General features: G+C 57.9%; 1 protein-coding gene across 2 annotated transcripts in view; it reads right to left on the reverse strand.

Moving 5' to 3' along the window:
• The window catches only part of LRFN1 (leucine rich repeat and fibronectin type III domain containing 1), a 58164-nt gene that overhangs the window by 16141 nt on the left and 21217 nt on the right, over positions 1–20806 (reverse strand). Inside the window, exon 2 of one of the 2 annotated variants that reach the window (XM_048832937.2) lies at positions 1586–1643. The exons of the other annotated variant lie outside the window; for it this stretch is intronic. The gene's annotated coding sequence lies outside the window, so the exon portion shown is untranslated. The remainder of the gene's footprint in view (positions 1–1585; positions 1644–20806) is intronic. 2 annotated transcript variants of the gene reach the window in all.

The following is a 20806-nucleotide window of genomic DNA, read 5'->3' on the forward strand; positions in this document are numbered from 1 at the left end:
AGGTACAGCCCCTGGCATAATAGGGTCCTGGCCCGTGCCTGCAACAGAACCTTGCAACCCTGCTGTTAATCACTCAACACCCTCTCAAATTCTGAGTAATTCTTTAAAATATTCTAACCCTATTGCGTACGTCTAAATCGAATGAATTATCATTTTAAATAAAAGCCGGCTTACTTGCATTAGTCCTTCATCAGCCAAAAGCACGGTGTTCCCATTCATGTATTCCTAATGCCGTCTAAAATAAACCAGTTAAGGAACCACTGCTCTGGGCTCTGAAACCTCCGGGGAACAGACTGGGCGAGACAGCCAGGAGTCAAGCGCAGAATCTTCTGATTCCAATAATCAATGGCAATGTTTGAAAGTATTGGCGAGATGCCCACCACTGTGGCTGGCACCCCAAGGACTGAACTCGGGTCTTCCAGGGCTAACAGCACGGGTGGCTCTGGCTTCAGTTAAAGCTTCCAAGGCAGGGCCATCCCTGACCCTCTTCTCTGCAGATGTCACACACACTGGCCAGTTGGTCCCCCCCGTGTCTAGCCTAGCGGTAATGCAGCACATGTCTGAGAGGGGCCTACATGCGTTCATCGGCGTTCAGCTTTAGAATCATAGAAGATCAGGGTTGGAAGGGACCTTAGGAGGTATCTAGTCCAACCCCCTGCTCAAAGCAGGACCAATCCCCAACTAAATCATCCCAGCCAGGGCTTTGTCCAGCCGGGCCTTAAAAGCCTCTAAGGAAGGAGATTCCCCCACCTCCCTAGGGAACCCATTCCAGTGCTTCACCACCCTCCTAGTGAAATAGTGTTTCCTAATATCCAACCTAGACCTCCCCCACTGCAACTTGAGACCATTGCTCCTCCTTCTGTCATCTGCCACCACTGAGAACAGTCTAGATCCATCTTCTTTGGAACCCCCTTTCAGGTAGTTGAAAGCAGCTATCAAATCCCCCCTCATTCTTCTCTTCTGCAGACTAAATAACCCCAGTTCACTCAGCCTCTCCTCATAAGTCACGTGTTCCAGACCCCTAATCATTTTTGTTGCCCTTCACTGGACTCTCTCCAATTTGTCCACATCCTTTCTGTAGCGGGGGGCCCAAAACTGGACACAATACTCCAGGTGTGGCCACACCAGTGTCGAATAGAGGGGAATAATCACTTCCCTCGAGCTGCTGGCAATGCTCCTACTAATGCAGACCAATGTGCCATTAGCCTTCTTGGTGACAAGGGCTCACTGCTGACTCTTAACCTGCCTTCTCAGAACAGCAGCAGGGCAATGGGGTCTCCTCGCTGCTCATTGCGCCGAATGCTCCTTCCGCTGAGATGGCCTGTGCCTGGCAAGCACAGAGCCTGCGAGGCCCATGCCAAGCCTGTGCCAGGCCTGCACCAGGCCCTGCAACACCCATGCCAGTCCACCCCAGGCCCTGCAACGCCAGCCAGGCTCTGCGATGCCCTCACAAGCACAGCCCAGCTGCCCTGGGCTCGCCCTGTGCAATCTGGGCCCATCTCAGGTCACACGTGCACCCCAAATCTGGCCATGCCCTCCCCCCCTCGCCCTGCCCCCACCCAGCGCATGGCACGTTGGCAATTACCTCTCCTCAGGAATTCATCCCGCCTCTCGCCGGGCATGCAAGCCTTCACCGCCACTGCCTGGGGAGAGAGAGCGAGAGAGATGTCAGCAGCCATCCCGCCTGCCCCCATCATCACCCGCCCCAAGTCCAGGGGCCAGGGGCATGCGGAGGTGGAGGGGGTGGGGCCTGAGGGCGAGGTGGCACGGCCTCCCCACCATGGCATAGTGGCTCACAGCACCTAGCGCCACACCTCAGCACCACCATAATACACCTAATAGCCATAAACATGTACAGCACCTAGCACCATGGGGGCCTGGGGTGCCTCGGTGCTACCGTAATACACCTAATAGCAAAAGAAAATATACAGCACCTGGCACAATGGGAGCCTGGGCCATGATTGGGGCACCTGGATGCTAACCTGATCTCCAGTCCTTTCTTCCTAGGGACCCTGCGGGGCCCCTTCTGCCACTGCCCCTTTTGGTCCCTGGGAGATCTCATTCTGCCCATCTTCAGGGTCAACTCCAGTGACCCACCATGCTTTCCCCAGGCCCCCCTCTCCCATCAGGAGGAATCACGCCCATCCCTCAGCTGTGCATTAGTACAGAGCCTTGAACTCAGATCCTGGACTCAGGCCCCTGGGTGTTGCGTGTCTGCCCTCGGGTTGGTCCGCAGTGGATAAGAGCCTACTGCCGCAGGCGGCTGGAGGAGTCCCTCCCTTAGCCCAATCAGTGGTGGCTGGCACTCTGCGCACTGCAAGGCTCAGGTTCCACCCGCCACGGCAGCTCATGACAGCGGTTGTGTCATTTTCACCCTTCCAGTGCTTGTAGACATTGTCTGTCCTCGAATTTCTCCTTCTACGCGTCCAGCCAGGGGATCCCCCGTATCTCTCCATCCTTCTGTCTGTCCAGCCATCTCCCTCCAACCAGCCACCATAGTTATCCATTGCTCTAACTAGCCATCCAGCCATCTCTTTATCCCTCTATCCATCCCTCCCTCCCCAGTCTCTCTCCAGCCATCTCTCTCCGACCTTCCATGGCTTTACCTATCCATCCATCCATCCTTTCCTCCTATCTCTCTCTCCTCCTACCCACCATTCTCTCCATCCACAATATTTATCTACCCCTCGACCTATCCATCTGTCGGTTCATCTCTCTATCCTTCTACCTCACCTTCCGTCCCTGGTATCTCTCCATCTTTCCATCCTTCCCTCTCCATGCCAGGTCCACCCCAGACCCTGCAACGACAGCCAGGCCCTGCAATGCCCTCACAAGCACAGCCCAGCTGCCCTGGACTCGCCCTGTGCAATCCGGGCCCATCTCAGGCCACACTCACGCCCCAAATCTGGCCATGCCCCCCCCACCCTGCCCACTAGTTAGCCATTGTTCTACCTTCTACCCACCCTTCCATCCATCCTCAATATTTAACCATCACGATCTATCCCTCCATCCTTCCATCTATTCATCCATCTCTCTCTAACCTTCCCTGGGTCTAGCTAGCCTCCCATTCATCTACCACTTTATCCTTCTTTTCAGCCTTCCATTCATGCACATTTACCTATCTCTCTTCCTGTCTATTTATTCATAGTATCTGTCCATCTCTTTATCCATCCATCCATCCACCCACCCACCCACCCAAAGGATTTAACCATCTCTCTGTTCATCCTTCCATCGTACTTCACAAACTCTCTTTTATCTATCCAATCCCTTCTGTAGTCCCCTAGCAAATCTTTCTCTTGCTTTATTATAGCTAGCTGGCTATTTGTATTATGTAGCACCTAGGAACCATAGAATCAAAATATCTATTTACCTATTTATCCATCCATTCATCACCAGAAAGTTGAAGTTTCATGGACATTAATCAAAGCAGTGTTGCCGTGAACTCACTGTCCCAATCAGTGAGCTCACCCAGGATTATTTAGCTCAGTACAATATCCCAGTGATTTGACAGCACCCGAAATGTTCAGTTTTTCCCACTCCAGATGAAGCCGAAGGGCAGGACAGGGGTTTCGGGGAGTACGTGTGAGTGGGGGGAGCTCTCAGCACACAGGGAAGGGGTTTGAGATAGGCACATTAGTTGGATGTTCTCACTAAAAGGCTCAGTGGTGAAATGGTTCATACGGTTCTAGTGAACATCACTAGGTTTAAGAGTTGACACCCAATTGAACTGCTTAAGGTCTGAGAGGTGAAACTCAGTGGGACCTTCACTGCCAGCTTTGACCATCTTGGTTGGTTCTCTGATTGACCCGTTCTGTCTGATTGGGGCGGGGGGGAACTGACATTGCTGAGAATCTGGGATTCCCCCCTCCCTGATGCTTTGACCTCTGGGTGGACATCTTAGAGCTTTTTCCCCAGACCTTCCTCCCCCTCGCACACCCTGTGCGAATCGGGACCATCCAGAAGCGTCTCACGCCCACCTCGTACCCTTGCCAATGACGGCACGAGGGGGCCAGGTGACAGGGCCCTTTGGCTCACACGGGGCAGGAGATGTGGCAGGGAAAGGCGGGCAGGCGGGCAGGCTCTCCCCCCTGGGAGAGGGCATCTAAAGCTCGGGCTGCTCACAAGCTCTCTCTGTGACGTGCTTTGAAAGCCACTGCTGGCCCGTGCCAGAGGAGATGCCCACGGCGGCAGCAGGCGAGCTGTGTTCCACCGTCACGTCACAGCCCCCGGCTGGCAGTGCCATGGCACAGCGCCGGAGATCCCGCACGGCTTAGCACAGCAGGGGCTGGCTGCGTGCGTGTTTGAACGGTGGCACCTAAAAGAGCTTGTCGGAGCCCATGGTGCTGCCCTTCCCAGCAAGGGGTGTCTAGTGAGCCCGGGGACCTGCCGAGAGCCCGGGGACATGACAACCCCGCTCGGACCGGGGGGATCTTTGTTTCAAAGGCTCTGGGAACAAGGGCGAGGGGAGGGGGAGCAGGCCTGCAAAGGAAGGGAGCTCCCACCTCACCTGCTCTAGCGTGAGGCAAAGACAGAAAAGGAGCCATGGAGAACAGAGAGCAGGAGGAGACTGTTGACATGAGCGCGGTTAGAGGCGGGCCGGGGGCTGGGAGCCAGGACTCCTGGGTTCTGTTCCCAGCTCTGGGTGGGGAGTGGGGTCTAGTGGTGAGAGCCTGGTGGGGCTGCAAGCCAGGACTCCTGGGTCCTATTCCCAGTTCTGGCAGGGGAGTGGGGGCTGGCGGTCGGAGAGTGGGGAGCTGAGAGTCTGTCCTTGAGCTATTCCCACCTCTCCTGCTCTGTGCAAACGCAAGCAAGTCACTCCCCCTCTCTGTGTGGGGCCTTGCCCCTTGGGCAGCGCACAGTGTCAGTTTCCCTAGGGAGTGCCCCCTTCCTGGGAGCCCGGCCACTCCTGGGTCACGGGGGCCACAGCAGCTATTTAACAGGCAAACTCACCCCTGCCCCATTCCAGAACAGGGCCTGAGAAACAACCCCACGCCCTGTGCTCTGGGCTCTGTGTGACGATAGACAGGGTGTCTGCCCAGGGCCCTGAGCCTCTCGGAGCTGAGGCCAGAACCCGGCCCTGCTGCGCTGGCAAGGGGGCCCTGTGAACTGAAGGCGCGCTAGAAATAAAGGAGCACGTAACAGCAGCTCTCCGCTGATCCCAGGGCAGGGGGAGGTGAATGCTTCGGGCCCGAAACCAAAGGGAACAGGCAACAAATGGAATCAACCGGGTTTCCAATTGCAGTCCCCCTGGGGGCCTCTAGAGGGCGACATGACCCACCCAAGGTCGGAGCAGCTCTGGTCCCATCCAGCAGGGGGCAGTGGGCTTGATCTAGACCCTGGTGCTGGCGGTGGGAGAGGTGAGGCTGCACCGACAGATCCGGGGAATTAGACGGGGACCGTCGGGCCGAGGCTGGGCACGGCAGGGACAGACCTAACCGGCGCCGGTGCCGTGCTCGGGGCCGCGGCGTGGGATCACCGGGGGATAAGGCCACTAAACCCACGGGAAGGTGAAAAGCCAGGGGGGCTTCAGCAGGACCTAGATTTTACATATTGTGCGAAAGAGGGCACGGCTGCCTAGTACCAACTGAAAGAGCAGAGCGCCCCCTACCGAGCCCCCCGCCCCGCTCCCCGCCGGCCAGCGCCCCCCGCCGAGCCCCCCGCCCTGCTCCCCGCAGCCCAGAGCCCCCCACCGAGCCCCCCGCCACACTCCCCGCAGGCCAGCGCCCCCTGCTGAGCCCCCACCCCCTCCCCGCAGGCCAGCGCCCCCCACTGAGCCCCCGCCCCACTCCCCGCAGGCCAGCGCCCCCCGCCGAGCCCCCCGCCACACTCCCCGCAGCCCAGAGCCCCCCACCGAGCCTCCGCCCCCTCCCCGCAGCCCAGCGCCCCCCGCCGAGCCCCCCGCCACACTCCCCGCAGCCCAGCGTCCCCCGCCTAGCCCCCCGCCCCGCTCCCCACAGCCCAGAGCCCTCCGCCGAGCCCTCGCCCTGCTCCCCGCAGCCCAACGCCTCCTACCGAGCCCCCGCCCCGCTCCCTACATCCCAGCATCCCCTCCTGAGCCCCCGTCCTGCTCCCCGCAGGCCAGTGCCCCCCGTCTAGCCCCCCGCCCCGCTCCCCGCAGCCCAGAGCCCCCCGCCGAGCCCCCGCCCCGCTCCCCGCAGCCCAGCGCCTCCTACCGAGCCCCCGCCCCGCTCCCTACATCCCAGCATCCTCTCCTGAGCCCCCGCCCCGCTCCCCGCAGCCCAGAGCCCCCCGCCGAGCCCCCCGCCCCGCTCCCTACATCCCAGCATCCCCTTCTGAGCCCCCGCCCCGCTCCCCGCAGCCCAGCGCCCCCCACTGAGCCCCCGTCCCACTCCCCACAGCCCAGCGCCCCCTACGGAGTCCCCGCCCCGCTCCCTGCAGCCCAGCGCCCCCTGCTGAGCCCCCCCAGCCTTCCCCACATCACGTCTCCCCGCCGCTGTTCAGCCGGGGTCCAGCCCTGCTTAGCAGGACGGCTGAACCCAGTTGCTGCCAGAGAACAAGGCCCTGGGCACAGGGTCAAAATCTACTCACCTGCCCCCAACCTGTCTGGACTCCCTTCGCCGGGACCTGCCAGCTGCCTGGGCTGGGCGGGGAAGGGGGAAGGGGGGCATATTACAGCCCTTATCTGCCAGGCTGGGAGGTGGATTTAATATCCGAATCCTTATTGAGCTTCCTGGCTCCCTCCCTACCAGAGCCGCCGGCTCCAGGGCCCTCGGTCAAGCTGATGTGGCTAATGCACCTTGTATTCAATTTCAGCGATAAGGCGAGGCAATCGTGGGGGGGGACGACAAGGGGGGGCTGGCAGAGAGGGGGATCAGATGGGTTGTTTTTTCCCTCCTATTGTCACCGATTCGCTCGCTCTCGCCGGCATGAGGCCCGATCGGCCTCATTCCCAGCAAGGCCCTTTTAGCCAAAGCCTCTTAGCACCAACAGGCCAGGGTGGGGTGTCAAAGCCCGGCCCCCCCTGTCACGGAGTCCCTGGGCGATGCTCTGGAACTGCTCCCCATGAAGCCAGTCAGGACTCTGGGGCAGTCGCCTTTCTGTGAGCAGCCTGTCTTCAGGACACGCAGCTCACACAGCTTCCACCTTCCTGGGTCTGACCTCGGAGCATTCAGCATCCTCTGCCCCTCTGTGCGCTTCCCACAGCGAGTCCGCTCAGGCGGGGCTCCTGGGGAAGCCAGAGGGTCCTGCCCCCCAACTCCGCAGTCAGACGTGACTCTCAGCCAGCCAGTAAAACAGAAGGTTTATTAGACGACAGGAACATGGTCTAAAACAGAGCTTGCAGGTGCAGAGAACGGGACCCCTCAGCTGGGTCCATTTTGGGGGGCAGTGAGCCAGACAACCACGTCTGCACTTCACTCCATGTCCCAGCCAGCCCCAAACTGAAAACCCCTCCAGCCCCTCCTCCTCTGGGCTTTGTTCCTTTCCCGGGCCAGGTGGTCACCTGATTCCTTTGTTCTCCAACCCTTCAGCTCTCACCTTGCAGGGGGGGAAGGGCCCAGGCCATCAGTTGCCAGGAAACAGGGTGTCGGCCATTCTCTGTGTCCAGACCCCTGCACACACCTGCCCTCTAGGGCTCTGCAATGATCATACACCCTTACCCCACCCCCTAGATACTTAAGAACTGCCTAGGGGAAACTGAGGCACACCCACACTATTCAGAGGAAACATTAAGAACAGTCCCACTTCGTCACATCTCTCCCCCCTTCGAGATCGAACTGAGCGGGGTCACTTTAGCCGGTGACCTGGGGAAGTTCGAAGCCACCAACGTTCCCATGGATGCCCCAGCATCTCTCCCATTCCTTGGTAGGAGTTACACCAGGCCCTTCCATTTTCACACCCTCCCTTAGGTCAGGGGTGGTCGATAGCACTCGCAGGCCGCATGTGGGAAGGTTTATGCAGCCCATGCCCTTTGGCCACCCCAAGAATGTCTCCCCATTGACCATCACCTTCTGCTCCCACTGGAGGTCCAGGGGGCCTGGCCCCAGGAAACTCCACACAGACATATAGGTTGGGGTCAGGAGTGGGAGCCTGTCCACATCCCCAACCATCTGGCTGACGGAGTCTATGGCCTTGGGACCCAGCAAGGGAGCTAGACACCGGGGCTTTTCCGCAGGGTCCCCTTGGTTCAAATCGCCAGCCTGCTCAAAGGCAGTGAGGTGGGCATCCACACCCCCCCCCCTCCTTAACCAGGGCAGCAATTTAGTCTCGAGGTTCCCTGCGGAACTGGCACCCCGGGGTCTATCCCCACTCACCCCGGGGAGGTCCCCTAGGCCTCTCCGCTCCCCCACTGCCAGTTCATGCTGCTGCTGCTTCTGCAGCTCTTTCTCGGGCTCTCGCTGTCTCCCACGGTCCTCTTGCTCTCTCAGACTCAGCTCCAATCCCGTCCGTCTCGATCCCCCGATGGGGAACCCGATCGTGAAGACCCTCGTCTGGTCGGGGACAGGAGTCTTGGCGATGCCTGGCTCCCGCTCCAGCTGCTCCCAGATCCTGCTATAGCCCCAGTTGGGGTCAGGAATCTGTTCCTTAGAGCGGTCATCCTCCTCCAGCTGCACGATTAACTCTGCTTTGGTGAACTTTCCAACGCTCAACCCTCTCTTTTTGCACAGGGTGACAATGTCCTTCTTAAGGAGACGGTGACAGGCCGTCACTCCGCTCCTCCCAAGTTGTTGTGGACTCACAGGCCTGTGTGTTCTCAGCTCCCCACGGTTTCCAGGGAGAACCCCTAGTGTGCCAGCCCTTCTCGAGGTCACCACCTCTTTGCCAGGGTCGAGCTGCAGACTCCTCCGCCCCTTGGACTGCTTGCTGCAATCCCCAGGGGAACCCTGCTACTGCACAGTCCTTCTCGCTGGTCACACACTCCCAGGGGTTAACCGCCCCCCGAAACCGCTCCTCTCTGAGCCTTCAGCAGGCCTAGTCCTCGGCAATCCCCCTTCGTGTTACTGCTCCCCAGTCACTTACTGCAGGAAGCGCCATCCACGGGGTGCAGTACATCCCACCGCTGCCACCAGTTGTCACGGAGTCCCTGGGCGATGCTCTGGAACTGCTCCCCATGAAGCCAGTCAGGACTCTGGGGCAGTCGCCTTTCTGTGAGCAGCCTGTCTTCAGGACACACAGCTCACACAGCTTCCACCTTCCTGGGTCTGACCTCGGAGCATTCAGCATCCTCTGCCCCTCCGTGTGCTTCCCCCAGCGAGTCCGCTCAGGCGGGGCTCCTGGGGAAGCCAGAGGGTCCTGCCCCCCAACTCCGCAGTCAGACGTGACTCTCAGCCAGCCAGTAAAACAGAAGGTTTATTAGACGACAGGAACATGGTCTAAAACAGAGCTTGCAGGTGCAGAGAACGGGACCCCTCAGCTGGGTCCATTTTGGGGGGCAGTGAGCCAGACAACCACGTCTGCACTTCACTCCATGTCCCAGCCAGCCCCAAACTGAAAACCCCTCCAGCCCCTCCTCCTCTGGGCTTTGTTCCTTTCCCGGGCCAGGTGGTCACCTGATTCCTTTGTTCTCCAACCCTTCAGCTCTCACCTTGCAGGGGGGGAAGGGCCCAGGCCATCAGTTGCCAGGAAACAGGGTGTCGGCCATTCTCTGTGTCCAGACCCCTGCACACACCTGCCCTCTAGGGCTCTGCAATGATCATACACCCTTACCCCACCCCCTAGATACTTAAGAACTGCCTAGGGGAAACTGAGGCACACCCACACTATTCAGAGGAAACATTAAGAACAGTCCCACTTCGTCACACCCCCATCCTGCCCGGGGTCAGCACTGAGGCGTCACGGGTTAACCCCCCCCCCCCTCCGTCCCTCCCTGAGCCCCTCTCTCGCCAGCCTGGGGACGCCTGTGATGAGGGAGCTGGGGCAGTGGGATCTGGGGTGGGGAAGGGGAAGCAGCTGGGGGTGGCTAGGGGGAGACAGCAGGCCAGAAGGGGAAGGAGGTGGCTACATTCGGGGACTCAGCCGGCGGCCTGGCACCGACGCCCTACTGAACTTGGCCCGATTCACCCCCTGCCCCATCAGACTGGGAGGGCAGGAGCAGCTGATTTCAGTGGGGAGAGAGCAAAGCCTGATGGGCCTGGGGAAGACAGCGCCCCCCTCTGGTGCGTGGCAGCAGCACTGGGAGGGATGGAGCCGTTATCCAGCGGGCTCAGGCTGGAAGGGAAAGAGCACAGGGGCCAGGGTGGGCTTGAGAGGAACCAAAGCGACAGGATCAGGACAGACCCTGTGAGCTCCCTGGCTGTGAGCCTGCCCTGCCCCGGGACCCCCAGGGGCTCCCTGCCACCCAGGGCTACGCTGCACAGGCCCGATGTCAAATTCAGAGCTGGGACTGAGGGGTTCAGAGGGCAGGATGGGGATCAGGGCTGGGACAGAGGGTTGGAGCATGTGGGCGGCGGGGCTCAGGGGTGCAGGCTCTGGGCGGCGCAGCCGGCATGTCCCCCCTCCGGTTCCTACCTGGAGGCACGGCCAGGTGGCTCTGCACACTGTCCCGCCCACAGGGGCCGCCCCCGCAGCTCCCATTTGCCATGGTTCCCAGCTAATGGGAGCTGCAGGGGCGGCGCTTGACGCAGGGGCAGCGTGCGGAGCCCCGGGGCTGCCCCTACGCGTAGGATCTGGAGGGGGTACATACCGCTGCTTCCAGGAGCCACGCGGCACAGAGGCTAACAGGGAACCCGCCAGCCCCACTGCACGACACCGCCAACCGGACAGTCAACGGCCCGGTCAGCACTGCCACCAGGATCCCTCGTCGAGCGGGTGTTCCGGTCCAAAATCAGAGACCTGGTCACCCTAGCATGGGCCCAGCCCTCGCCCGTCCCCAGTTCTGAGAGCGGGGCCCCTCCCTCCACCTGGCACTGCCCGCGGGGGTCCCCGCTCCCCTGCCACCAGGGAGAGGGGCTCAGCAACCCCACGAAACAGGCCAGGCTGCCGAGCACAACCCCCCGCACCCCCGCAGGCCCAGCTCCCCAGCCTCCCCCCCAGCACACACTCCAGCCCTCCCCACCATTTCTCTCCTCTCCCTCCCCAACCCCTCCCTTCCATCCCCATCCTCTTCCCAGCCTCCCTTCCCTTCGACTTCATCCTTCTCTTCCACTCTGAACTCCTTTGCCTCCACCCCCATCACCCTAGTCATTAGTGTCCTCCTCCCCCCGGCACCATTTTCAGCCCCCCACAATCCCTCCGGGACAGGGGGCTCTTTCCTCCTGCTGGGATGGGAGGCCACCAGCATCGAGGATCAAGCCGGCCCCAGTGGGTGAGATCCTAGGCCTGGGTGATGACCCCTTGAGCCCTGCTCCCTCCGCCCCATGGGCTGCCCCCTCTTCCTTTCCCCGTTATTTCCGAGCGGGTGCGGGGATGTGCTGGGAATAACACAGTGGGCCCAGCTCCTCCTGACATGCTTTGACTCAAAATCAGCGCTTGATAAAAGTGAGATTGCTTGTCGACAAACAGAGCCGCCAGCTGCCGGAGCCGCCCCGCCCCCCCGTCTCCCCCCGCAGCACCGTGCACAGACTGCTAATAACGCCACCCCCGCAGCCAGCCACCCAGGTGGCTGGACTGGGGGAAGGGAGGCCGGCTGGCACCAAAGCCTGGATCGCCCGGCCCTGGTTAAAGGGCCGCTGTGCTGCAGGGAACAGGGTGGGGGCGCTCTCCTCTGGTAGTGAGGTCTGCCCCCAACGCCCCAGCGTGGCACTAGGGGGCGCTGTGCTGCAGGGAGCAGGGGGGCTCAGTCAGGGGCACTCTCCCCACTGAACCAGCCATGCAGCAGCGAGAGGGGGACACGCCCCACAAGTCCCGTGCGGAACCCGTAGCCCACACGCTGCGATCCGCCCATCCTTCCGCCGCGTCTCCATCCTTCTGCGGTAGCTTTCTTGCCATCCGCCGCAGGATCTGTCTGGCTTTTGACCCTCTCCCCGATCGCCACAGCAACTCCGCTCCTGCACTGAACTGCAGACAGACTGACATCAGCTGGGAATCCGGCCATGAGAGTAAAACGTTCCCACCACTGTCATCCAAGGGGGAACGTTTCGCACCGATTTGCCCAGGTGTAAATGATGGTACAAGAGCGATGGACAATCTTACCTTCATTATGTGACTCTTTGCCAGCTCCCCCTAGAATAACCGGGGACCCCTGTATTTAGGTTGCCTAATTCTTTCCATTAAAAAGGAGGCCTGTTACCCTAAGCCCTCATCGCTTGCAGCAGGCCTATGAAATGAGGCCGGGAGAAAACCCTCGGGTCAGGAAAGTGCCTTTTCTTTGTTACAGCAACTTCCATTCAGGGTTAGCTGAAGCCATCACAAATCTCCCTTTCTCTTCTATCACTTGGATTGCTACGAGAAGTGCTGGCAGCCTATCAGAAGCTGTAGGTCTCAAACCACTTTACAAAGAAGGCATTAACAGAGGGGGGAAACTGAGGCATGGGGTGGGGGGCAGTGATGACATGCCAGTAGCAGAACTGGGATTTGAACCCAGGTTGCCTGAGTCCCAGTTCAGGGCTCTGACCACTAAGCCCCCCCGCCACCTAATAAAATAATACTTGACAAATTAACAACAGAACAGGACCGTTCTAAACCTGGGCTAACAACACCAACGTAGATGCTGCATTGGGAATGCACGGGAATTGCCAGAGCACCTGGGGGGAATAAGTGGTGGGGATAGGTGGGCTGACTTCCCCCTGTACTCCCAGCCCCAGCCCAGCCCCTCACTTTGGCCTCTCCCAACCACACATGGAGACAGCATATGGCTGCCAACTTGGTAATATTTAAAAACCGGATGCCCATCCACTCCTCTTCTCCCTTCCCCACTGTTGCTCGCTGCTTTTCCCCTCCCACTCCTCTGCCCGGGTCAGGAGGGACTCGCCTGCAGAGCCCGGGGTGGGAGCTGCAGCCGTTTGATGTAGGTAGGAGACAGCCCCGGCTGAACAGGGGCTGGCGTAGGTGATGACCCGGTGCCTTCCCCGCCTGCAGTAACCGGACATTGGGTGTCCAGTCAGTAGATCTGACCGGACACAGTCATGTCCCCTTTTTGACTGGACTTTCCGGTCGAAAACTGGGCACCTGGCCGCCCTAATAGCTAGTTCTGTAGCCCAAGGTGTTAAAAGCCTGTTTCTTAAGAGAGAAGGCTGAGACTGCAAGTCCTGCAAAGGGTGCATAAGCCGCCTTATTTTTCCCTTTCACAAACAAAAATGGCAGGAAATGCCCTGCAAAAAACTCCGTTCAAACGGTATTTGGGGTGCAATGCCAGCGGGACAGTGGCTGTGCACCTGACCACTGTCCCGTCGTGCGTGCGCACTGGAATCTCACCTTTGGTGTCCTCTGGGCCCTGCCTCCTTGCAGGTCGGGCACAGAACCGCATAAGCAGTCGCAGAGTTGGCATTTCCTGTCGTTTTCCCAGGCCTCGACTTTGCAACCTACATAACGTTTTTTTAACGACAAGGGTTTTTTCGCGTGTGTCTGTAATTCTTTATTCAGTCCTCTGAATCATATAATGATGCTCCTGGACACCCTGTCTGCCTGATGCCCTTCCACTGAGATCACGAAGAAACCACAGGGCTGACCTGAACCGCGATTGTCTAAGAACTGATATTAGCTTCTATTTTCCTATTAAAGATAATCACACCACCGTGTTGCAGTCGTGTGGGGTTTGCCCCTTTTCTCAACGCTTGATCTGATCTCCTCCCTCTTGACCAGGGCTGCAAAGGGCGGAGAGGCTGGTGTAAACCAGCATGGACGGCAGTAGAGTGATGCCAGTTTACTCCAGTGAGGATCTGGCCCCGTCTGATGCTTTTTGCCACGCTGTGAAGCAAGCACGGAACATCAACTTTTCACTCCTAACAAACCCTGCAGCCGGCACGGCCAGTCCAGGCTGGATTCGAACCAGCGCCCTCGAGGGCCAGCCCCTGAGCCACGGCAGCTGCTAGGGGGGCCCAAGTTCAAGCCATCCAGCCTCCTTTCCTTCCCCTATCGCATCCAGCCACCTCCCTGCCCGCAGAGTCAAGGGGCACGTGCATGGGGGTGGCGCGGACGCACGCAGTCCTAGTGAATTATCTTCCCCATTTCAACTGTTCCTTTCGGGCACGGCTTAATTAACCCATATGTCATCCTCCTTAGGCTGCTTCCAATTAGGTTAGCAGAGCCAGCAAGATGTCGGCTGGCTTCTGGAGCCGGTGTGGGCGGCGGGGGAGGACGGGCGAAGACCCGTGCCATTTCGTTCGGGATGTGTTTCTATTCCTGTTACCCAGGCAGGCCTGCACAAGGCCAGGAGGAAAGCGTGAGAGCCGAGCGCACTGGCTTGGCTGATCGCACGCGGCCCGGTGCAACCGCCGGGCCAAATGGCGACATGGCGGCTTCCCGCACGCAGGCCCCTGGAGCCCTCCGGTTGGCCTCATGCCCGCGCTCTGCCACGTGCCGCCTGGCGCATCGATGCCAGGTAGGGTGACCAATTTGGTAATATTTAAAAACTGGACACCCCAGCAGGAGAGCGGGAACCTCCCTTGCCCCGCTTCTCCCCCCCCTCGAGGCCCCGCCCATCCACTCATCTCCCCGCCCCCCGTCACTAGCTGCTTTTTCCCCCCCTCCTCCATCCGGGGGGACTTGCCTGTGGAGCTGGGTATGGGAGCTGCCCGACGAAGGTAGGAGACGGTCCCGGCTGAGTAGGGGCTAGCGCGGGTGATGACCCGGCGCCTCTCCCGCCCACAGTAACCGGACTTTGGGTGTCCGGTCAGTAGATCTGACCAGACACAGTCAGGTCCCCTTTATGACCAGACTTTCCGGTGGAAAACTGGGCACCTGGCCACCCTAATGCCAGACAAGGCAGCCCCGTGGTGGGGCTCTGCTGCCAATCTCCTGTGCAACCTCCAGCCGGTGGCGTGGGCGGGGGAGGTCTTTCGAAGCCAGGGAGGTCAGGCAGGTAGCTGGGAGATGCCATCCCCACCCCCACCCAGAGCCACTGTGCCTTTGAACAAAATCTCCCCCCTCGTTCGAGAAGGGTTTGATAATTTCATGAGCAGGATTAGCAAGAGGGGGTATGGGGATTAGAACCTGGGCCTAAAATGGGACACGACGACCTCGGAAGGAGCACTGCAGAAAGGGACCTGGGGGTCAGAGTGGATCACAAGCTAAATATGAGTCAACAGTGTAACACTGCGGCAAAAAAAGTGAACATCCTTCTGGGTCGTATTAGCAGGCGTGTTGTAAGCAAGACACGAGAATTAATTCTTCTGCTCTACTCCGCGCTGAGTAGGCCTCGATTGGTGGATTGTGTCCAGTTCTGGGCAGCACATTTCAGGAAAGATGCGGACAAACTGGAGAAAGTCCAGAGAAGAGCAACAAAAACAATTCAAGGTCTAGAAAACATGACCTATGAGGGAAGATTGAAGGAACTGGGTTTGTTTAGTCTGCAGAAGAGAAGATTGAGAGAGGACACGATAACAGTTTTCAAGTACCTAAAAGGTTGTTATAAGGAGGAGGGAGAAAAATTGTTCTTCTTAACCTCTGAGGATCAGACAAGAAGCAATGGGCTTAAATTGCTGCAAGGGAGATTTAGGTTGGACATTAGGAAAAACTTCCTAACTGTCAGGGTGGTGAAGCACTGGAATAAATTGCCCAGGGAGGTTGTGGCATCTCCCTCATTGGAGATTTTTAAGAGCAGGTTGGACAAACCCCTGTCAGGGATGGTCGAGATAATACTGAGTCCTGCCTTGAGTGCAGGGGACCGGACTCGAGTCCTCTCAAGGTCCCTTCCAGTCCTAGGTTTCGAAGTACCACCCTGTGGAAGGTTGGACTGACAACTTCCCTTGCGGTTGGGCCCACCCCTGTTTAAGCAGAGAACGAGGTGGACTTCCCAGCTACCCCAGTGGCAAAACTTTCCATTTTTGAGGGTTTTTAACCTATTTTTCATGGGTTCATCTTTTCAGGAAATCGGAGCGAAATTCCAAAATGCAAAATCAAAACATGTTAACGCCAAACAAAACAGCCTTCTGATTTTTTTTTTAATTCAACCAAAACAAAGTGCCAAAACCATGCTGGTGTTCCCAGTTGTTTCCATGGCCCCAAATCTGTATTTTTCAGCCCAAAAAAGAGATATGCACAAAAAATGTCACCCAACTCTAATTTCAGGACTCTGGAAATAGCTGGCAAAGCCCCTGTGGGTGGAGTCACAGCCCCACTTAGCAATCCTGGAAGCTAGATGTTGTGTTCCCAGCGGACGCCCAGAGAAGTTAGATAAAAACATGCAACACTCTTGTGGGAAGGTTGCAACTTAACATGACTTTATTTCTCACAATCCAGACCCTTAACACTCAAGAACCCCAAAACAGAGAGAGACAAAGCAGGCTGCTCACTAAGGCAGAGGGGCGTAATTCACTTCACCTTGCTGTCGGTGGCTCACTGCCGATTGAATCTGATCTCACGCTTCCCTACAAAGCCCTCTAGCTTGGCAGCAGGATCCGGGAAACCCCTTCACGCCTGCAGTGACAGCTTGGAATTCCAACACAATCCTCGGTGCATCACACTAGACACACACAGCTCTTCCCTAGTATGTCAACCTACGTGGCTGTTCTGGGAGCTATGTACCCATCTTAGGGGTTTTTATGAGCCTACGACTGTAATATCCAAGTGCCTCACAAGCTTTTAAGGTATTTATCCCCATAATACCCCCGGGAGGTCAGGCAGGGGCCCAATTCAGGCAATTATCCTCATTTCAGAGGCCCGGCTCCTCAAAGGTATTTAGGTGCCTAACTCCCATGGGAATCAGCCCCTTGGGGAGGAGAGGCCTAGCTCTCTTTTGAGGGATCCAGGTCGAAGTGTAAGGATTGGTGGGACTTGAATGTAGGACCGCCAACACCACCCTGCTCCCCGCCCTCCTCAGAGGCGGCACGCCACAGGAAGTTCCTCCTTGAGTGATCTGACTGACAGTTGTATTGGCAATCCCGATTGGCTCCTTGATCCTATATAAGGGGCCTACCAGGAAGCGTCCAGGTAGCAATGGGGGTCTCCAGCTAGCTGCTGTGACCACCCTGCTTCTGAGCTCCCGGCATTGACCTCAGGTCTGACTAGGAGCCTGATTCCCGATCGATTCCCGGGGCCCCCCCAACCCTGACCTGGTACCTGGTATTGCTGACCTTGACACCAGCGGTGACCCCTAGCTTCGGTTCCCAGCTCCCAAGCTCCTGCCACTCGTCCTGCTTGCCTTCACCCAGGATCCCAGTCACCCAACTGGCTCCCTCACCACTAGGCCATCCTTCCCCCAGCTCCTTCTGGCTCCGGACCAATCAGGACATCCCAGGTCTGGCTGCATAGAACAGGCCTCACTTCCCCCAAGCGTGCAGCCAGGGCTTGCCTCGGCTCCCCTCTCTCCACTGCCTGCCGGTGTCCCCGTAGCCGAGAGCCACGTAGAGAAGACAAACGAGCCAGGTTTTGCAAAGAGAATGGGCAGCCCAGATGCCGGCCGGGCTCTCCGAGTAGGCTGCGAGCTCCATAAACACACAGCCCCAGGCCGGAGCAACTCACGGGGCTGGCATCACAGCCGGTCGCCCTCCGCACACCTCCAACGACTTCCAGGGCCACTCGACTCACCAGGTGGGGGGGACCGCTCAGCCGGCACAGAGGGCAGGCAGTAGGAGAGCTGAGCCCTGCACACGTGGCATGACCCAGAGGGCTGGGCTTCAGGACGCCTGGGTCCCAGTCCTGGCTCTGCCACTGAGCTGCCAGGTGACTTGGGGCAAGTCACTGCGCTGCTCTGTGCCTCAGTTTCTCCTCCTGTCCTCTGTCTCCATAGACTGTGAGCTCTCTGGGCAGGGGCCTATGCTGCACCTGGCCTGTCGGGGGGCCACTCCCTGAGCTGGCAAGGGCCTCTAGGTGCTAGCTAATAATAATCCACCAAAAGAAGCAGGAACCATTCGGTATGTTCCCATGCGATAGGCCCACACCCATTTTAAGGGATTCACCCCTACGCCCTGAAGGCAGTCACCAATGACACCAATGACTTTCTACCCCCACTGCCGAGGGTCAGGATTCACTCAGGACACTGCCCCCATCCTCGTTTATCTGGTCATTGCTTTGATCTCTTGGCCATCCTCAGAAAGGAAAGGAGTGGACAGGTGGGAGAAGGAGAGCTGGGGACGAAATGGGGTAAGGAGCATTATCCCCATTTGACAGATGGGGAAACTGAGGCACCGAGAGGGGTGACTTGTCCAAGGTCACCCAGCAGGCAGAGCTGGGACTAAAAGTCCCAGCCCAGGGCTCTCCCCACTGGGCCACACTGCCTCCCTCCCAGCCAGCTCTCCCAGGGTGGGAGCAGGAATGTGAAGTCTTGCTCTCTGGGCCAAGAAGACGTCCCGAGGCCGCGGCTGAGTGGACATGGTGATGGGGGGCTGAGTAGCGAGCACCAATTCGCCTGGGGTGGAACCAGTTAGCCACGCTGGTTGGGGAGCGCCGCGTGCCGTCCTTCACACCAGCGCAAACTGGACGTGCGACACCACTGGATCTGAATGGGAGCGCTTCACACCCACGGTGGGCTGCGGAACGTGAGCGCCCGGGGCCCCTGTGCGACGCAAAAACCGGGGGTCTTTGTTTGCAGCTCAGTCACACCAGATTTGCACCAGTGTGTCAGCTGCGGAGCGACTCCTGATTTACACTGGCAGAGAAACAGTGGAACCAGCTCTCAGAATCCCCCCGTCTCTCTTCCTCTTCTCCTGGATGTACCCCCCTTACTCAACCCTCAACTGCCGAAAGGCACCGGAACCCAATCCCCAGCTGGTGAAAATGGGGGCAGCTCCCATGGAAGGCATTGCTGATTTACACCAGCTGAAGGCCTGACCCACATGCTCATTGTAAGAGCCTTTCACGACACCCTGCATCTGGAAGCCAGGCAAAGACTATCCAAGCAGTGATCTTATGTTGCCACGAATAAAAGATGTCTTAAAATTATCTGTCCATCCCCACGCACACCCCTCTATCCATCAATCCCTCCATCCCCATACACACCCCTCTATCCATCCATCCCTCCATCCCCACACACATCCCTCTATCCATCCGTCCATACATCCCCATGCACACCCCTCTATCCATCCGTCCATCCATCCATCCTTATACACACCTCTGTCCATCCATCCACATACACCCCCCTCCATCCCTTCATCCATCCCCATACACACCGGTTCATCCATCCCCATACACATCCCTCTATTCATCTGTCCATCCACCCCAGTACACACCCCTCCATCCCTCCATCCATCCATCCCCATACACACCCCTCTATCCATCCACCCATCCGTCCATCCCCATACACACCCCTCCATCGCTCCCCATACACACCCATCTACCTATCTCCATTCACATACCTCTATCTATCCATCTATCGATTTACATATTTATTTCAGGAACTCAAAGAAACACAACCCAAAACCAAGTGACCCAACAAGCCAGGAAAATACTCACGGAAATGAAAATCTACCCAAAGGTTATTAATTATGACGTAGTCATAATTAATAACGATTCATAATAAATAATAATTGGACAAAGGTTAAACCTCTGGAAAACAAACTCGACTCACTTTGCTTCTTTGTATAAACACAATTTTTTTAAAGGGCAGCATGAGGCAGGAATCCAATTAAAAAATAAATAATAATAAATATCTCCAAGCAGGAAAAGGGAATTTTAATGAGCCGTTGTTTTAATATAAACATGGTTTGACAAACAGAAATACCAAAACAAGCGGAGAAATGCAATGCAATGCAAACGGGGCTGGGGGGGGGAGGCTAAAACAGCACCATCTGACCTCACTGCCTTCATCCCCCCCATGGCCCGCTGTACCCCACTTCCAGAGTCTTTGTCTGTATTTAAATATTAGCATTCAGCAAATAGTGACTTAAGGCAAATGTGGGTCGAGTCCGGGGGGAGGGGTGTGGAATCAGGACTCCTGGGTTCTATTCCTGGCTATGGGGAAAAAAGCATTTGTCTAGTGGTCTGAGCAAAGAATTAGGGCTCAGGACACCTGGGTTCTATACCAGCTCTGGAAGGACCTGGTGTCTAGTAATGGGTAAGGGATTGGGAGTCAGGACTCCTGGGATCTATTCCCAGCTCTGGGAGAAGAGCGAGGTCTAGTGGTTAGAGCAGGGCAGCCTGGGAGCCAGGACTCCTGGGTTCGCTCCCCAGATCTGGGCAGGAAGAGGGGTCTAGTGGTTAGAGCAGGGGGGGCTGGGAGTCAGGACTCCCGGGTTCTCTCTCCAGCTCTGGGAGAGGAGAGATATCTGTTGGTTAGAGCAGGGTGGGCAGGTGTCAGGGCTCCCAGGATCTAATCCCAGCTCTAGGAAGGGAGCGGGGTCTAGTGGTTGGAGCAAGGTGCAATAAATCAGGCCAGCCGGGCTCTAGCCCCAGCTTTGGGACTAACCTGCTGTTTGGCTGGGCTCCAGAGGGATTCCCTCTGCCCTGGGGGGCAAAATTTCACCTTTCATGCTCCCCTCCAGTCCTGTTGCAGCCAAGGGAAGGTCTCCACGTAGAGGAAGCAGATTTCAAAACAACCAGCCTGCCCCTGCCCGCTGACACACAAGAGCAACTCTGCATGGGGAGCTGCCCATTCAGGTCACTGGCTCTTCCCAGGTGTGCAAGGACCCATCCCTTGGAAGCCAGAAACTCAGGCCCAAACCCTCCACTGATGGCCAGTGACATCATCGGATTCACGCCAGCGGAGATCTGGCCTCATTGAGTCCAGTGGAGCTACGCCCGATTTCACAGCTGGGGATGTGGCCCATGCTCTGGAGAGCCCTGTCTATTTAAATGAATAATGACAACGCCTTAC

This window comes from Caretta caretta, chromosome 23, assembly GCF_965140235.1.
Source record: "Caretta caretta isolate rCarCar2 chromosome 23, rCarCar1.hap1, whole genome shotgun sequence".
NCBI classification, from domain to species: domain Eukaryota; kingdom Metazoa; phylum Chordata; order Testudines; family Cheloniidae; genus Caretta; species Caretta caretta.